Source organism: Triticum dicoccoides, chromosome 7A, assembly GCF_002162155.2.
Source record: "Triticum dicoccoides isolate Atlit2015 ecotype Zavitan chromosome 7A, WEW_v2.0, whole genome shotgun sequence".
NCBI lineage: Eukaryota > Viridiplantae > Streptophyta > Magnoliopsida > Poales > Poaceae > Triticum > Triticum dicoccoides.
This window is the reverse complement of record NC_041392.1, coordinates 271222267-271239290: the sequence shown is the minus strand read 5'-3', so window position 1 is coordinate 271239290 and position 17024 is coordinate 271222267.

Here is a 17024-nt window from a genome sequence, read left to right as displayed (position 1 = left end):
TAGTAAGATAAATATTTTTGGTATTTTTGTTGTATAGACTGGAAAGTAAAGATTGCAAAATAGTAAACAAGATGCAATGTAAATAAAAAGAGATACAATATAATAAGAAAGAGATCCGGGGGCTATAGGTTTCACTAGTGGCTTCTCTCATGATAACATGTATTACGCTAGGTGAACAAATTACTGTCGAGCAATTGATTGAAGAGCGCATAGTTATGAGAATATCTAGGCAATGATTATGAATATAGGCATCATGTCTGTGTTAATTAGACCGAAAAAATTCTGCATCTACTACTATTACTCCACACATCGACCGCTATCCAGCATGCATCTCGAGTATTAAGTTCATAAGAACAAAGTACTGCATTAAGCAAGATGACATGATGTAGAGGGATAAACTCAAGCAATATGATATAAATCCCATCTTTTTATCCTTGATGGTAACAATACAATACGTGCCTTGCTGCCCCTACTGTCACTTGGAAAGGACACCGCAAGATTGAACCCAAAGCTAAGCACTTCTCCCATTGCAAGAAAGATCAATCTAGTAAGCCAAACTAAACCGATAATTCGAAGAGACTTGCAAAGATATCAAATCATGCATATAAGAATTCTGAGAAGAACCAAATATTATTCATAGATAAACTTGATCATAAATCCACAATTCATCGGTCTCGGCAAACACACCGCAAAAAGTATTACATCGAATAGATCTCCAAGAACATCGAGGAGAACTATGTATTGAGAACCAAAGAGAGAGAAGAAGCTATCTAGATAATAACTATGGACCCAAAGGTCTGTGGTAAACTACTCACACATCATCGGAGAGGCTATTGTGTTGATGTAGAAGCCCTCCGTGATCGATTCCCCCTCCGGCAGATCGCCAGAAAAGGCCCCAAATGGGATCTCACGGGTACAGAAGGTTGCGGCGGTGGAAAAGTGGTTTCGTGGCTCCCCCTGATGTTTTAAGGGTATAAGAGTATATATAGGTGAAAGAAGTACGTCGACGGAGCTCCGTGGGGCCCATGAGGGTGGGGGCGCGCCTACACCTGGGCGCGCCCTCCTATCTCGTGGATGCTTCACGGAGTTCCAGACTTCCACTCCAAGTCTCCTGGTTTGCATTTGTTCCAAGAAAGGTCCTCGTGAAGGTTTCGTTCCGTTTGGATTCCGTTTGATATTCCTTTTCTATGAAACACTAAAATAGGCAAAAAATAGAAACTGGCACTAGGCCTCCAGTTAATAGGTTAGTCCCAAAAATAATATAAAAGAGCATATTAAAGTCCATTAAACATCCAAAACAGATAATATAATAGCATGGAACAATAAAAAATTATAGATACGTTGTAGATGTGTCAGCTGACTATGCTAATTACATTGTTGCTAAATATTTACCACCTAGCTTTACATACCAACAAAAGAAAAAAATTCTTTTATGATTTAAGACACTACTTTTGGGATGACCCACATCTGTATAAAGGAGTAGATGGTGTTATTAGACGTTGTGTAACTGAGCATGAACAGGGACAAATCCTACGGAAATGTCACTCCGAAGCTTATGGAGGGCATCATGCTGGAGATAGAACTTCTCACAAGGTATTGCAATCTGGATTTTATTGGCCTACTCTTTTCAAGGATGCTCGTAAGTTCGTCTTATCTTGTGATGAATGTCAAAGAATAGGTAATATCGATAAGCGTCAAGAAATGCCTATGAATTATTCACTTGTTGTTGAACCATTTGATGTTTGGGGATTTGATTACATGGGACCTTTTCCTTCCTCCTATGGGTATACACATATTTTGGTTGTTGTTGATTATGTTACTAAGTGCGTAGAAGCTATTCCAACTAGTAGTGCTGATCACAACACCTCTATTAAAGTGCTTAAGGAAGTTATTTTCCCAAGGTTTGGAGTCCCTAGATATTTAATGACTGATGGTGGTTCAGACTTTATTCATGGTGCTTTTCGTAAAATGCTTGCCAAGTATGATGTTAACCATATAATTGCATCACCTTATCATCCTTAGTATAGTGGTCAAGTTGAACTTAGCAATAGAGAAATAAAATTAATTTTTCAAAAGACTGCCAATAGGTCCAGGAAGAATTGGTCTAAGAAATTAGATGATGCACTTTGGGCTTATAGAACAGCATATAAAAATCCTATGAGTATGTCTCCTTATAAAATGGTATATGGAAAAGCTAGTCATTTGCCTCTTGAGTTAGAACATAAAGCATATTGGGCAATTAAAGAACTCAACTATGATCTTAAACTTGCCGGTGAAAAGAGGTTGTTTGATATTAGCTCATTAGATGAATGGAGAAGCCAAGCTTATGAAAATGCCAAGTTATTTAAAGAAAAGGTTAAAAGATGGCATGATAAAAGAATCCAAAAGCATGAGTTCAAAGTTGGACAATATGTTCTTTTGTACAACTCTTGTTTCAGATTCTTTGCTGGAAAACTCCTCTCCAAATGGGAAGGACCCTATGTTATCGAGGAGGTTTATCGGTCTGGAGCTATCAAAATAAATAATGGGCAATGAAGAAAATATTATATCTCAGGTACGCCCATTAATGTTGAAAGTAATATTATCCAAACTATGAAACTGGAAGAACACATAAAAGAGTCCTCCCGGAACACTCCAGAGTCGTTAAAAAGAGGAGGTACGTGATACGGTAAGTAAACGGACTCCGAAAAATCTGCAAAAATATTTTCTGTCAGTTTTGGAATATAACAAAAATTAGGAAAATAAGAAACTTCTAGGAAGTGCACCCTGGTGGGCACAAAAGGCCAGGCGCGCCCAGGTGGGTTTTTCCCACCTTGGGTACCTTTCAGACTCTATTTTTCTACAATTTTCTTGTTTCCCAAGATAAAAAATCTTTATATACCCCCCAAACCTGTTGACCACAATATCGCGGAGAAATCTTCTTTTCTCTTTTCTTGCTATTTTCGGTTAGATCTGTTAGGCCAGCATCATGTCTTCCTCACCTTCCGGTAATTAAGGAGAAGACATAGAGTTGGTTCAGGAGGATCTAAGGAGAGAGGAAGCTGAAGAGGTTGCCATGGAGGAAGCTGAAGAGGTTCACCCTCCGGCATCTGAGAGAGGCACCTTGGCTGGCATCTCTACTCATCCTAATCCTCATCAAGCTATGAGATCATCAAATACTCGATAGAGCCCCGAAGTGCATGAAGAACTCCCTCCAAGGAGGCCATTACACAGGTTACATCATAACAATTTTCACATTTTTATTCACAATTATGGGTTCAAGAATACTCCTCGTGTGCACATACCGTCCAATTGGGACATAGTTCGTCCAAGAGAAAGAGATGCATGAACAAACCCCCGGGGTCCGGAAAATAAACACATAATGGCTGAAGTGAAGAAAAATACCGAGTTACTTCATCGAGCTCTTCGGGAGATTCAAGGCCCGAGGGAGCTACTCATGGTTATATTGGAAAACACCTCTACTTCCTCACCACCACCTTGTTCATCACCAAAAGAAAATTGAGTATCGGGTATGGGCACTCCCTTGGCTTCCACCAAGCTTGGGGGAGGTGCCCCGGTATCGTATCACCCCACTATCTTTTGCCTTTACTTATTTTAGTTCGATCCATAGTTATCTTTTTCTTTAGATGAATAAAAGTTTAGTTCGATCCTTTCTTTCCGAGAGTTTGCTTGGTGATCTATCCTTGTAATCGTGTGCGAGATATATAATAAAGTTTCAGTTTAGTTTTTGCTTTCTTTAATTTCATATTCCAATAAAAAGAAAGGAAATAAATGAATAAGATCATATGCTAATCTTATGGTAGGTGATGGCATCATATAAGGAAAAGTATAAGTAGAAATTTTTATTAAAGATTGACAAACATAGCATTGGTCAATGATGCAACTCATGAAAGAATTAATAAGGGAAGAGAAGATTCACATATAAATATACTATCCTGGAACCCTTTTGTGATTGTGAGCCCCCATCAAAATATTATATGCCAAAATTGTTGACATTGGACAAGGAAGACAACTTAATGATTTATGTTTGTTCATATTCACATAGAAGTTATATTGTCATAGATCCTTCAACACGTGGTGCTTGCCCCCATCTTTGCTAGCCAAAAATTCCGCACTAAGTAGAGATACTACTTGTGCATCCAAAAACCCTTAAACCCAAATCTTATTTTCAAGTGTCCATCATACCTACCTCAGGATTGAGTCAGATCCTTCAAGTAAGTTTTCATCGGTGCAATAAGGCAATAAAAATTGCTTCTAAAAGTGTGAGATCATTTGCTGTAAGAGAAAATTGAGCGTTGTATGAACTTGTGATGGTGAAGAATAAAAGCGGCAGACTGCATAATAAAGGTTGCCATCATAAGGGGAAATACAATGTGACGTTCTTTTGCACTAAGGGGTTGAGCATACAAACAAATAAGCTCATGGAAACCTCTGCTTCCCTCTACGAAGGGCCTATCTTTTTTTTTACTTTTATGTATTTACTTATGCAAGAGTCAAAGTTTTTCTCTCTATTGCTTTTTATTTTTCTCCTTTGGCAAGCATCATGTGGTGAGGAAAGATCTAGGAACATATGTCCAGTTGAATATGGGTGGCATAATTCATAATTGTTGACATCGCCCTTGAGGTGAATATGTTGGGAGGTGAAACTATAAGCCCCTATCTTTCTATGTGTCCGGTTGAAACGTTTTGCTCATGTGTATGCAGTGAGTGTTAGCAATCATAGAAGACTATATGATGGTTGAGTATGTGAACTTGCCTCAAGGCTCCGATACGTGACCCTTCCTGAAAAGATGATGAATTGTAGTTGCAAAGTTAACTAAGAACATCATTTGTTGGTTTCTAATAGAGTTTATGCTTTATACTTCAATGGTGTGATGAATTGTTACTTATTCATGAGAAGTCTATGATCAAAGTTCTATGATAAAAGTTTTGTGTTAAAGTTTGTTGCTGTTATAATAATTCACATGATGCTTCTATGTCTGTATTTTGTTTTTATCGACACCTCTCTCTCTCTCTAAGCATGTGGACATGTTTTTCGATTTTGGTTTTTGCTTGAGGACAAGCGAGGTCTAAGCTTTGGAGAGTTGATACGTCCATTTTGCATCATGTTGTCCTATTGTTATTTATGATGTTTTTGTGCATAATAATGCTTTTTGGAGTAACTCTAATGCCTTTTCTCTCATAATATGCAAGGTACACACAAAGAGGGAGAATTCCGGCAGCTGGAAATCTGGACCTGGAAAAGCTACGTCAGGCCAGCTATTTTACACAACTCTAAACAAGCTGAAACTTTACGAAGATTTTTTATGAAATATATGAGGAATATTGGAGCTAATAAGTACCAGAGGGGTCCCACCAGGTGGGCACAACCCACCTGGGCGCGCCAGGGAGCCCAGGCGCGCCCTGGTGGGTTGTGCTCATCCAGGTCCACCTCCGGTGCCCATCTTCTGGTATATAAGTCATTTTGACCAAGAAAAAAAAATAAGGAGAGGACTTTCGGGACAGAGTGCCGCCGTCTCGAGGCGGAACTTGGGCAGGAGCACTTTTGCCCTCCCGCGGAGCGATTCCGCCGGTGGAACTTCCCTCCCCTTTGGGGGAAATCATCGTCATCATCATCACCAACAACTCTCCCATCTTGGGGAGGGCAATCTCCATCAACATCTTCAACAGCACCATCTCATCTCAAACCATAATTCATCTCTTGTGTTCAATCTTGTTACCGAAACTACATATTGGTGTTTGTGGGTGACTAGTAGTGTTGATTACATCTTGTAGTTGATTACTATATGGTTTATTTGGTGGAAGATTATATGTTCAGATCCAATATGCTATTTAATACCCCTCTGATCTTTAGCATGATTATTATTTGTGAGTAGTTACTTTTGTTCTTGAGGTCACATGAGAAATCATGTTGCAAGTAATCATGTGAATTTGATATGTGTTCGATATTTTGATAGTATGTATGTTGTGATTCCCTTAGTGGTGTCATGTGAAGGTCGACTACATGACACTTTACCATATTTGGGCCTAAGGGAATGCATTATGGAGTAGTTATTAGATGATGAGCTATCAGAGTGACAGAATCTTAAACCCTAATTTATGCGCTATTCCGTAAGGGACCGATTGGATCCAAAAGATTAATGCTATGGTTAGGATTTATCCTTAATACTTTTCTCATAGTTGCAGATGCTTGCGAGGGGGTTAATCACAAGTAGGAGATTTGTTCAAGTAAGAACAGCACCTAAGCACCGGTCCACCCACATATCAAATTATCAAAGTAATGAACACGAATCGAATCAACATGGTGAAAGTGACTAGATGAAATTCCCGTGTACCCTCAAGAACGCTTTGCTTACTATCAGAGACCGCTTTGGCCTATCCTTTGCCTCAAAAGGATTGGGCTGCTTTGCTGCACTTTTGTTACTATTATCATTACTTGCTCGTTACAAAATATCTTGCTATCAAACTACTCTGTTACTTACAATTTTAGCATTTACAGACATTACCTTGCTGAAAACCACTTGTCATTTCCTTCTGGTCCTCATTGGGTTCGACACTCTTACTTATAAAAAAGAGCTACAATTGATCCCTATACTTGTGGGTCATCAACGAGCTCCTACAAAACCGCACAGGAGCCCCACATGTGCATGTCGGCTTCACCATGGAGCAGCCGCAGGCGCACTTCAATGCCGCCATGGTGGAGGAGCAGCCTGCGCTGGCGCCTATGTCACCATTCTAGTAGGCGCAGTAGGAACAACGTTACAACTTATTCCTCCTATAACAGCACTGGCTGGCCAAGGACCAAATTAGCGATGAGCGCGCGAGCGAGGAGGTTATGGCGGCCGTGGCTGTGCAAGCCCCAACTTCATCGCGGCGCAGTGTGCGATCTACAAGGCCGTCTGTGCTCAAGCTGCTGCTCACTAGGAAGTAGCTGCCGTGAAGGCGCATCTACAGGCGACCACGGATGAGAATAGTGCCAGCTATGCCTCCTATGCGTCACCACCGAACTATCAGGCGCCCCGATGGGACGACGACAGCACGGCCGCCACCATTTCCATCATGGACCTCACGTCCACCGGTGATGGACAAGGCGAGAACTCCTCCGAGGATGAGTAGGGCAGAGGAGGCGGCTTGGCCTTATATCCCATGTGTGCATGTCCGTCTCCCGTGTTCTACTCTTCCTTGCCAGAGAGCGCAGCTTCACTTCATCGGTCTTATCACCGGTGCTCATGGAGACAGCAGATGGAGGACGACATGGGCTTGGATGCCGGACGCCGCTGTATGATAGGTTTAGGGTCAGGTCGGAACATTTTTTTCCTAATTGTTAGAAATCCAATGAAAATCTGCCGTGTTTGCATGAATGTCACCCGGTTTGTATGAAATCCACCATGTTTGCATGAGTTTCGCCCGGTTAGTTCAAAAAATTGTTGAAATGTATGCGGACAACCTTGGATGGCCGCTACCTGCATCCGAGTGTGCAAACTGGTTCCCCCTTTCCATGGACGAATGCGTTAGAAAATTTATGAGTCGGTGTTGGTGATACCTTACCCACGTCAAATATACTTTTTTGCGGAGTTACTTTATACCTTGCACCCGACTTTTTGTTATTTTGCTGAGCGGCCGATAAAAAGACCTCGACAAACAACTGGTCACTAGGCAAACTTGCCGATTCCAGTTGTGAGTGACCTTTTCTTTCTATTATTTTTTTGGAATATTTTTTGATCTATTCATTTTCAATCATGACAGTACAATAAACATTAAAAAAATACATTCAGATGCGTAGATTTCTTAGCGATGACTACAAGCACTGAAGCAACCCGAAGACGAGCCGCCGTCATTGCCCCTTTTTACTCCACGTATAAGATTTGTGTCAAGTCAACCTTTGCAAAGTTTGACCAAATTTACTAAAAAAATATCAACATCTATGTTGGTGTCTTAACCCTCGCCCTAGCGCTCTCTCGCTCTCTCCGTAGCACTCTCCTGCACTCGAATTACACGAGGAAGAAGAAGACAGGAGGAAGAAGGACACATGGGACACAGTGGGTTTTTCTGGCGCAACGACTCCCGTCGCAACAACGCCAATTTCATGAGCACACACTCGACACCACACTGTTTACAACGAACCCCTCGTGGCCTTTATATCCGAGGCAGCCGCTGGACACAATCCCCACGCCTGTACCCACCCGAGCGCTCGGTCCGGCCTGCTCTGGTCGCGTCCACACGCGCATGCTGTGCTCGGGTCGCGGCGAGCCTGCAATGGCACGACTCGGTCACCCTAACCAGCTCGCGAACAACTACACCAAGTTTGGCACTACGCATGCACACACAAGTGCGCGCCCCTACCCTACTCTACGCACGCACACATGCATGCCCGCCACGCACCCGACACGTCCCGCGCACGCTCACACGCACACCCGACGCGGTCGCTGTGGCTTATTGCCAACACACACGCCCTAAGCCACGACCTAGAGGAGCCCATCGTACTCGACGTTGGCATTAGTGAGAAGGGCTTGCTCCGCCGACTGCGCCTTCTGCGGCTTCGGGCACTGATAGCCCACAAGTATAGGGGATCACAATAGTTTTCGAGGGTAGAGTATTCAACCCAAATTTATTGATTCGACACAAGGGGAGCCAAAGAATATTCTCAAGTATTAGAAGCCGAGTTGTCAATTCAACCACACCTGGATAACTTAATATCTGCAACAAAGTATTTAGTAGCAAAGTAATATGATAGTAGTGGTAACGATAGCAAAAGGTAATGGTAGCAGAAGTAATATTTTTGGGTTTTGTAATAATTGTAACAATAGCAACGGAAAAGTTAATAAGCGAAGAACAATATATGGAAAGCTCATAGGCAATGGATCGGTGATAGAGAATTATGCCAGATGCGGTTCATCATGTAACAGTCATAACCTAGGGTGACACAGAACTAGCTCCAATTCATCAATGTAATGTAGGCATGTATTCCGAATATAGTCATACATGCTTATGGAAAAGAACTTGCATGACATCTTTTGTCCTACCCTCCCGTGGCAGCGGGGTCCTATTGGAAACTAAGGGATATTAAGGGCTCCTTTTAATAGAGTACCGGACCAAAGCATTAACACATAGTGAATACATGAACTCCTCAAACTACGGCCATCACCGGAAGTGGTCCCGTTTATTGTCACTTCGGGGTTGCCGGATCATAACACATAGTAGGTGACTATAGACTTGCAAGATAGGATCAAGAACTCTCATATATTGATGAAAACATAATAGGTTCAGATCGGAAATCATGGCACTCGGGCCCTAGTGACAAGCATTAAGCATAGCAAACTCATAGCAACATCAATCTTAGAACATAGTGGATACTAGGGATCAAACCCTAACAAAACTAACTCGATTACATGACAAATCTCATCCAACCCATCACCGTCCGCCAAAACCTACGATGGAATTACTCATGCACAGCGGTGAGCATCATGAAATTGGTGATGGAGGATTGTTGATGATGACAATGGCGACGGATTCCCCTCTCCGGAGCCCCGAACGGACTCCAGATCAGCCCTCCCAAGAGAGTTTAGGGCTTGGCGGCGGCTCTGTATCGTAAAACATGATGAATCCTTCTCCCTGGTTTTTTCTCTCTGAAAGTGAATATATGGAGTCAGGGTTGAGGTCGGTGGAGCGTCAGGGGGCCCACGAGGCAGGGGGCGCGCCCAGGGGGTAGGGCGCGCCCCCACCCTCGTGGACAAGTGGAGGGCCCCTTGATGTGGATCTTCCTTCGAATATTTTTTATATATTCCAAAATAATTCTCCGTTGATTTTCAGGTCATTCCGAGAACTTTTATTTTTACACAAAAATAACACCATGGCAATTCTGCTGAAAACAGTGTCAGTCTGGGTTAGTTCCATTCAAATAATGCAAGTTAGAGTCCAAAACAAGGGCAAAAGTGTTTGGAAAAGTAGATACGACGGAGACGTATCAGGCACTCATGCCGGAAGTGCACGCGCTTGCCGCAGTTGTAGCAGCGCCCTCGCCGCTTCCCTGCGCCGCCCGATGTCGTGCTCGCTGCTCCGTCGTCGTCGTGGTCGCCGAAGCTACGGCCTCCCTGCTGTCGCCGCCGCGCCGCCCACTGAGCAGTCGTCATCATGAGCTGCTCGCCCGCGCGCTCGCTGCCAGCCTGCACGCGCCGCCTCAACCGCTCCTCAAATGGCTTTAGACAACCGACGACCTCCTCGAATACCATCTCCTCCATGTTGCAGAGCTTCTTGATGCCGACGACCGCGGTGTACAGCCGGTCCGGCATGGTGTCGAGAAGCTTCTTCACCATGGCGGCCTCTTCCAGTGTGGACCTGAGCTGCGCATACCTCGTCGCCATGCCATTCACCTTGCCTGCATACACATCGTGGTCGTCGTCGTTCTCCATCCGCAGGCGGTCGAACTCACCGCGGGGATTCCCAAGCCACGCCGCCCGCACTCGATTGGTGCCGACGAAGCAAAACTTGAGGGAGTCCCATACCTCCTTCGCGGTTGGCTTAGTCACCACCTGCATCAGCATGTCCTCCAACAACGCACCCACCATCGCTGCATGCTCCGTCTTGCTCTTGCTAGCGTCGACAGCTGCACCCTCCACCGGCGTCACCGCACACCACAGGCCCTGGGCATCAAGGATCGCCTCAACCTTGATGGCCTAGGATGTGTAGTTCACCCGCATCAATGGTGGAACCTGCAGCGATGTCGCACCGCCACCACCGCCGTGAGGAACGAGCACCATGGCTGCCGATGATCACTCCCGAACCAAAGCTCTGATACCAATTGTTGGTGTCTTAACCCTAGCCCTAGCTCTCTCTCTCTCTCTCTCTGTAGCAGTCGCTTCTCTCTCTACTGCACTCGAATGACACGAGGAAAAAGAAGACATTGAAGGAAATATGCCCTAGAGGCAATAATAAAGTTGTTATTTATATTTCCTTATATCATGATAAATTTTCATTATTCATGCTAGAATTTTATTAACCGGAAACTTGATACATGTGTGAATACATAGACAAAACAATGTGTCCCTAGTATGCCTCTACTTGACTAGCTTGTGAATCAAAGATGGTTAAGTTTCCTAACCATAGACATGTGTTGTCATTTGATGAACAAGATCACATCATTAGGAGAATGATGTGATGGACAAGACCCATCTGTTAGCTTAGCATAATGATCATTAAGTTTTATTGCTATTGCTTTCTTCGTGACTTATACATATTCCTCTGACTATGAGATTATGCAACTCCCGAATACCGAAGGAACACCTTGAGTGCTATCAAACATCACAACGTAACTGGGTGATTATAAAGATGCTCTACAGGTGTCTCCAAAGGTGTTTGTTGGGTTGGCATAGATTGAGATTAGGTTAGTCACTCCGAGTATCGGAGAGGTGTCTCTGGGCCCTCTCGGTAATGCACATCACTATAAGCCTTGCAAGCAATATGGATAATGAGTTAGTTGCAGGATGATGCAATACAAAACGAGTAAAGAGACATGCTAGTAATGAGATTGAACTAGGTATGATGATACCGATGATTGAATATCGGGTAAGTAACATACCGATGACAAAGGGAATGAAGTATGTTGTTATTGCGGTTTGACCGATAAATATATTCATAGAATATGTAGGAACCAATATGAACATCCAGGTCCCGCTATTGGTTATTGATCGGAGATATGTCTCGGTCATGTCTACGTAGTTCTCAAACCCATAGGGTCCGCACGCTTAACATTCGATGACGATTTGTATTATGAGTTATGTGTTTTGGTGACTGAAGATTGTTTGGAGTCCCGGATGAGATCACAGACATGATGAGGAGTCTTGAAATGATCGAGAGGTAAAGATTGATATATTGGACGATAGTATTCGGACACCAGAATGGTTTCGGGACGTTTCGGATATTTATCGGAGTACCGAGGGGTTACCGGAACCCCCCGAGGAAGTAATGGGCCTTAATGGGCCATAGGGGAGAAAGAGAGGGGAGCCCACAGGGTGGCGCCCCCCCCCCAAGGGAGTCTGAATTGGACAAGGGGGAGGGGGCGCGACCCCCTTTCCTCTTTCCCTCTCCTTCCCTTTTCCCCTCCAATGAGAAAGGATTTAAGGGGGGCGAATCCGACTAGGAGTTGAGTCCTAGTAGGATTCCCCCCCCCCCTTGACGCACCCCTTGGTGGCCGGCCTCCTCCTCCCCTCCTTTACATACGAGGGCAGGGGGGCACCCCAAAATACAACAATTATTCTCTTAGCCGTGTGCGGTGCCCCCCTCCACAGTTTACTCCTCTGGTCATAGCGTCGTAGTGCTTAGGCGAAACCCTGCACGGATCACATCACCATCACCGTCACCACGCCGTCGTGCTGACGGAACTCTCCCTCGATGTAGCGAACCGACCTCAGACGGTCAAGTCTCTGTGCTTTAGTGTCATCCCTAGATCGGTAATGCTGACACACATAGTACTCGAAGGATTTATAACAGAGTAGCAATCACACACTTACTACATCGAATATCTCAAAAGAGAGCTTATTACAATAAATATGGCTTAAGGCCATCTAAATAAGATAACAACGGAAGGCTTGGAAGATAAAGCGAGTCCATCAACTCCAACGGCATAGCTGAGTGCATGAAACACGACCTACGGCATCTTACTAGTCGTCTGAAAAGTCTGCAACATGATACGTTGCAGCCTGAAACGGGTCAGCACATGGAATATGCTGGCAATATAACACAAGAGAGCAACGAGCAGATAAATACTATCACTACATGCATATATGGTTGGTTGAGGCTCTATGGTTATATTGTTTTGTGAAAAGACAATTTTTTCCTACCACAAAGGAATATATTTTAGTTAACTATCATGGTAGTTGAAACATCATTGAGAAGGTTCCTCCAACTCAATCCCAATTAAAAGTAATTATCAACCTAGCAGTTTAATTTAAAGTGGTGATATCCATAGGATAAATCAAGAACCAGATACTCAAGATGTCCATAACCGGGGACACGGCTAACCATGATTAGTTTATACACTCTGCAGAGGTTTGCACACTTTTCCCCACAAGACTCGATCTCCTCCGTTGGATTTCTCGCACTACATGGTGTTTGAGAAACGGATGTCCGAGACACAGTCTTTTAGAAGCATTAACTCTAACCCTGGGTAGACCGTACCAACCTACATCCCCTACATCTGCTAGTCTACCACTGGAAGAGGTCACACAACATACTCAACTATGCCAGAGCCCATAATGGCTTGTGGCTGCACACGGAAGTTTCTAGCATGAATAATCTTATGATCCCTTTGAGCCTGGGTCGCGGACCGTAGGATGATCACACGGGTACTCCGGGATATCCTAGGACAACACTGGATTCTCCAGGTGCCCACAAGCAATCCACCCAGATGTGTATTAAAGTTGCCACCTTAAGTTGAACCATTAATTACCAACTCACATCTGTCATGGATACACTCAAACCCAATCCACGTCTACGAGCATAGCATAGCAATATAAGCATAGCATAAAAGTAACTCCCAGGGTTTGATAACAAAAGGGCAATAGGTTCTACCTCATCATCTACTTCCCAAACACACATGTTAAGAGATCCTACTCATGCAATGTGTGAGGGTTGAAACTAATGCCTAAAAAAACTGGGTAATAAAGGGGTATGATCAAAGTGTTACTTGCCTTGCTGACGATCCGCAAAACCTAAAGACTCGTAGTAGCACGCTTCGCACTCCGGGTATTCTATCACAAACAAACAATAGCACACATAAGCACTCAAGCAAAGATGCACGGGTAAAACTCAAATAAGAAGATCTAACCAGAAAGTTCATCTGAAGAACTCCGGTTTGCAAAAAGAATCGAATCAAACGGAGCAACGAAACTCAAACTACGAAAGAAACAAGATCCAAATACTAATCGGGACTAAAGTCAAATTTTACAGTACAAAAATCTTGTTCAAGTTGGTTAAACGGAAAGAGGGATTCGAGACGAAGATCTAGGCGCTTGTTTCACCTGATTCGGATAAACGAGCGAAAAGATATACTAGAACGAAGATTAGGGCAGAAATCGCGATCGAAAATAATCGCGGAAAAACCCTGCAAAAGAAAACTGATGAATAGGCTAACGAATGAACATTCGCTGTCTGCGGCTAACGGATGAACGGCGTTTGTTAAAACTAACGTACGGACAAACTTCGTCTATTTAACTAAATCAAAGAAAAACCAAACAAAACCGGAAAAAAACGATCTAGGGTTTCGAAAAAACTGAACGGTTTTCTCGCGAAAACTGGCGGCGGCGGCTACCTCGGCGGCGGGGCAGCGAGGCGGCGACGGACGGCGGCGGTGACACGGCAAGGCGATAGTGCGGGCAGCACGCTAGGGTTTCGGGGCGGGCGCAAGCTAGGCCTTGGCTTATAAGGGCTGGCCGGGTGCAGTTTCCTAGCTGGACATGGCCCGGTTAGGTCGGTTACCTTTTTTTAATAAATCCTTATGCGGAAAAACAAATAAAATAAATACTAAATGGACTCCAAAAATCTTGAAATAAATTTTCACGGTCCTCGAATAATATTGCAGACAAAGTGAACATTTATTTAGACCTCTAATGCAATTTCGAAAAACGCATTTTTTTCCTGACCCAAATAAAATTCTTATTTGATTTGAATATTTTTCCTCCAATATTCCCTTTATTTTGGAGAAGTCATATTATCTCCTCTCATATATTTTAATATGGAATATTTTTGAAGAGAAAAATTAATTAAAACCAAATGATCCTCTTTTCAAAATTTGAGAAAACTCAAATATGAAAATAACGAAATTCCCAACTCTCTCCGTGGGTCCTCGAGTTGCTTAGAATTTCGAGGATCGCGAAACGAAATGCGATAAAATATGATACGCATGAATGACCTATGTATAACATTCCAAATTGAAAATTTGGGATGTTACAAACCTACCCCCCTTAAGATGAATCTCGTCCTCGAGATTCGGGTTGGCGAGAAAATAGGTGTGGGTGGTCTTTGTGTAGACCGTCCTCTCGTTCCCAGGTGGCTTCATCCTTGGTATGGTGGCTCCACTGGACTTTGCAAAACTTTATAATCTTGCTGTGAGTAACTCGGCTGGCAAACTCGAGAACCTTGACTGGTTTTTCCTCATATGTCAAATCACTATCCAACTGAATTGCTTCCAGGGGCACCGTATCTCTCAGAGGGATATCGGCCATCTCTGCATGGCACTTCTTCAACTGGGAAACGTGAAACACATCATGTACTCCTGACAATCCTTCGGGTAATTCCAACTTGTAGGCAACCTCTCCCATGCATTCCAAAACTCTGTACGGTCCTACAAATCTCAGGGCTAACTTTCCCTTAACTCCAAAACGTTTAACTCCTCGCAGAGGTGACACTCGCAGATATGCTCTGTCTCCGATTTCATAGACTACCTCCTTGCGTTTTGAGTCTGGATAAATCTTCTGTCTGGACTGAGCTACCTTCAGTCTATCCCGAATCATTTTAACCTTTTCTTCGGACTCCTTAATCAAATCTGGTCCAAACAACTAACGGTCTCCAATTTCATCCCACATTAACTGTGTTCTGCACCTTCGTCCATACAGGGCTTCGAACGGTGCCATCTTGAAACTGGCTTGGTAACTATTGTTGTATGAGAACTCCGCATAGGGCAAGTTGTCGTCCCAACTAGATCCATAATCTAGCGCACAAGCTCTCAACATGTCCTCCAGAATCTGATTTACTCTCTCGGTCTGTCCATCTGTCTGTGGATGAAAAGCGGTGCTGAACTCCAGCCTGGTACCCAAAGTCTGGTGCAGCTGGTGCCAAAACTTTGAAGTAACTGTGTTCCTCTATCCTTTACAATAGTCCTCGGAACTCCATGCAGACATACGATCCTGGTCAGATATATCTTGGCCAACTTCGCACTTGTATAGGTGGTTTTCACGGGGATAAAGTGAGATACTTTGGTCAAGCGGTCCACTACTACCCAAATAGAACCATATCGATCGGGTCCTGGGTAATCCAATGATGAAATCCATGCCAAGCTTATCCCACTTCCATTCAGGTATCGGCATAGGCTGCAGTAATCCTGCTGGCTTCTAATGCTCTGCCTTCACTCTCTGACATACATCACATATGGCTACATACTCGGCAATATCCTTCTTCATTCCGGTCCACCAGAAACGCTCTTTCAAATCCAAATACATCTTGGTGTTTCCGGGGTGTATCGAGTATGGTGAGTCATGAGCTTCCTGTAATATCAACTTCCGGATCTCAACATTATTGGGTACATATATACGGTCCTCAAACCATAGGGTGTCGTGCTCATCCTCATGAAAACCTTTGGCTTTGCCTTCAGCCATCTTCTCCTTTATCTCGGCAATTTGTTTGTCATCCTTCTAAGCTTCTCGAATGTTTCCCAACAATGTCGACTGAACTTCCATGGTTGTAACAAAACCTCTAGGGACGATCTCCAAACGAAGCTCCCTGAGATCTTATGCTAACTCCCTTGGCAAACCTCCTGTTACTAGGGTATTGGCATAACTCTTCCGGCTCAAATCGTCTGCTATGACATTGGCCTTGCCTGGATGATAGTGCAACTTCATATCATAATCCTTTATAAGCTCCAACCATCTCCTCTGCCCGAGGTTCAACTCCTTCTGTGTGAAAATGTACTTCAAACTCTTATGATCCGTGTACACATCACAATGGTTCCCAATAAGAAAATGTCTCCAGGTTTTGAGTGCATGCACTACAGCTGCTAACTCCAAATCATGCATGGTATAATTCAACTCATGCGGTCGAAGTTGTCGTGAGGCATACGAAACAACTCTTCTATCTTGCATAAGAACACTTCCAAGTCCTAAGCTAGATGCGTCACAATACACTTGGAAATCCTTACGTATATCTGGCAGAATCAGTACTGGGGCCGTAGTCAAACGTTTCTTCAACTCCTGGAAACTAGCTTCACATTCTTCAGTCCAATGGAACTTGGTGTCCTTCTTCAACAATGTCGTCAT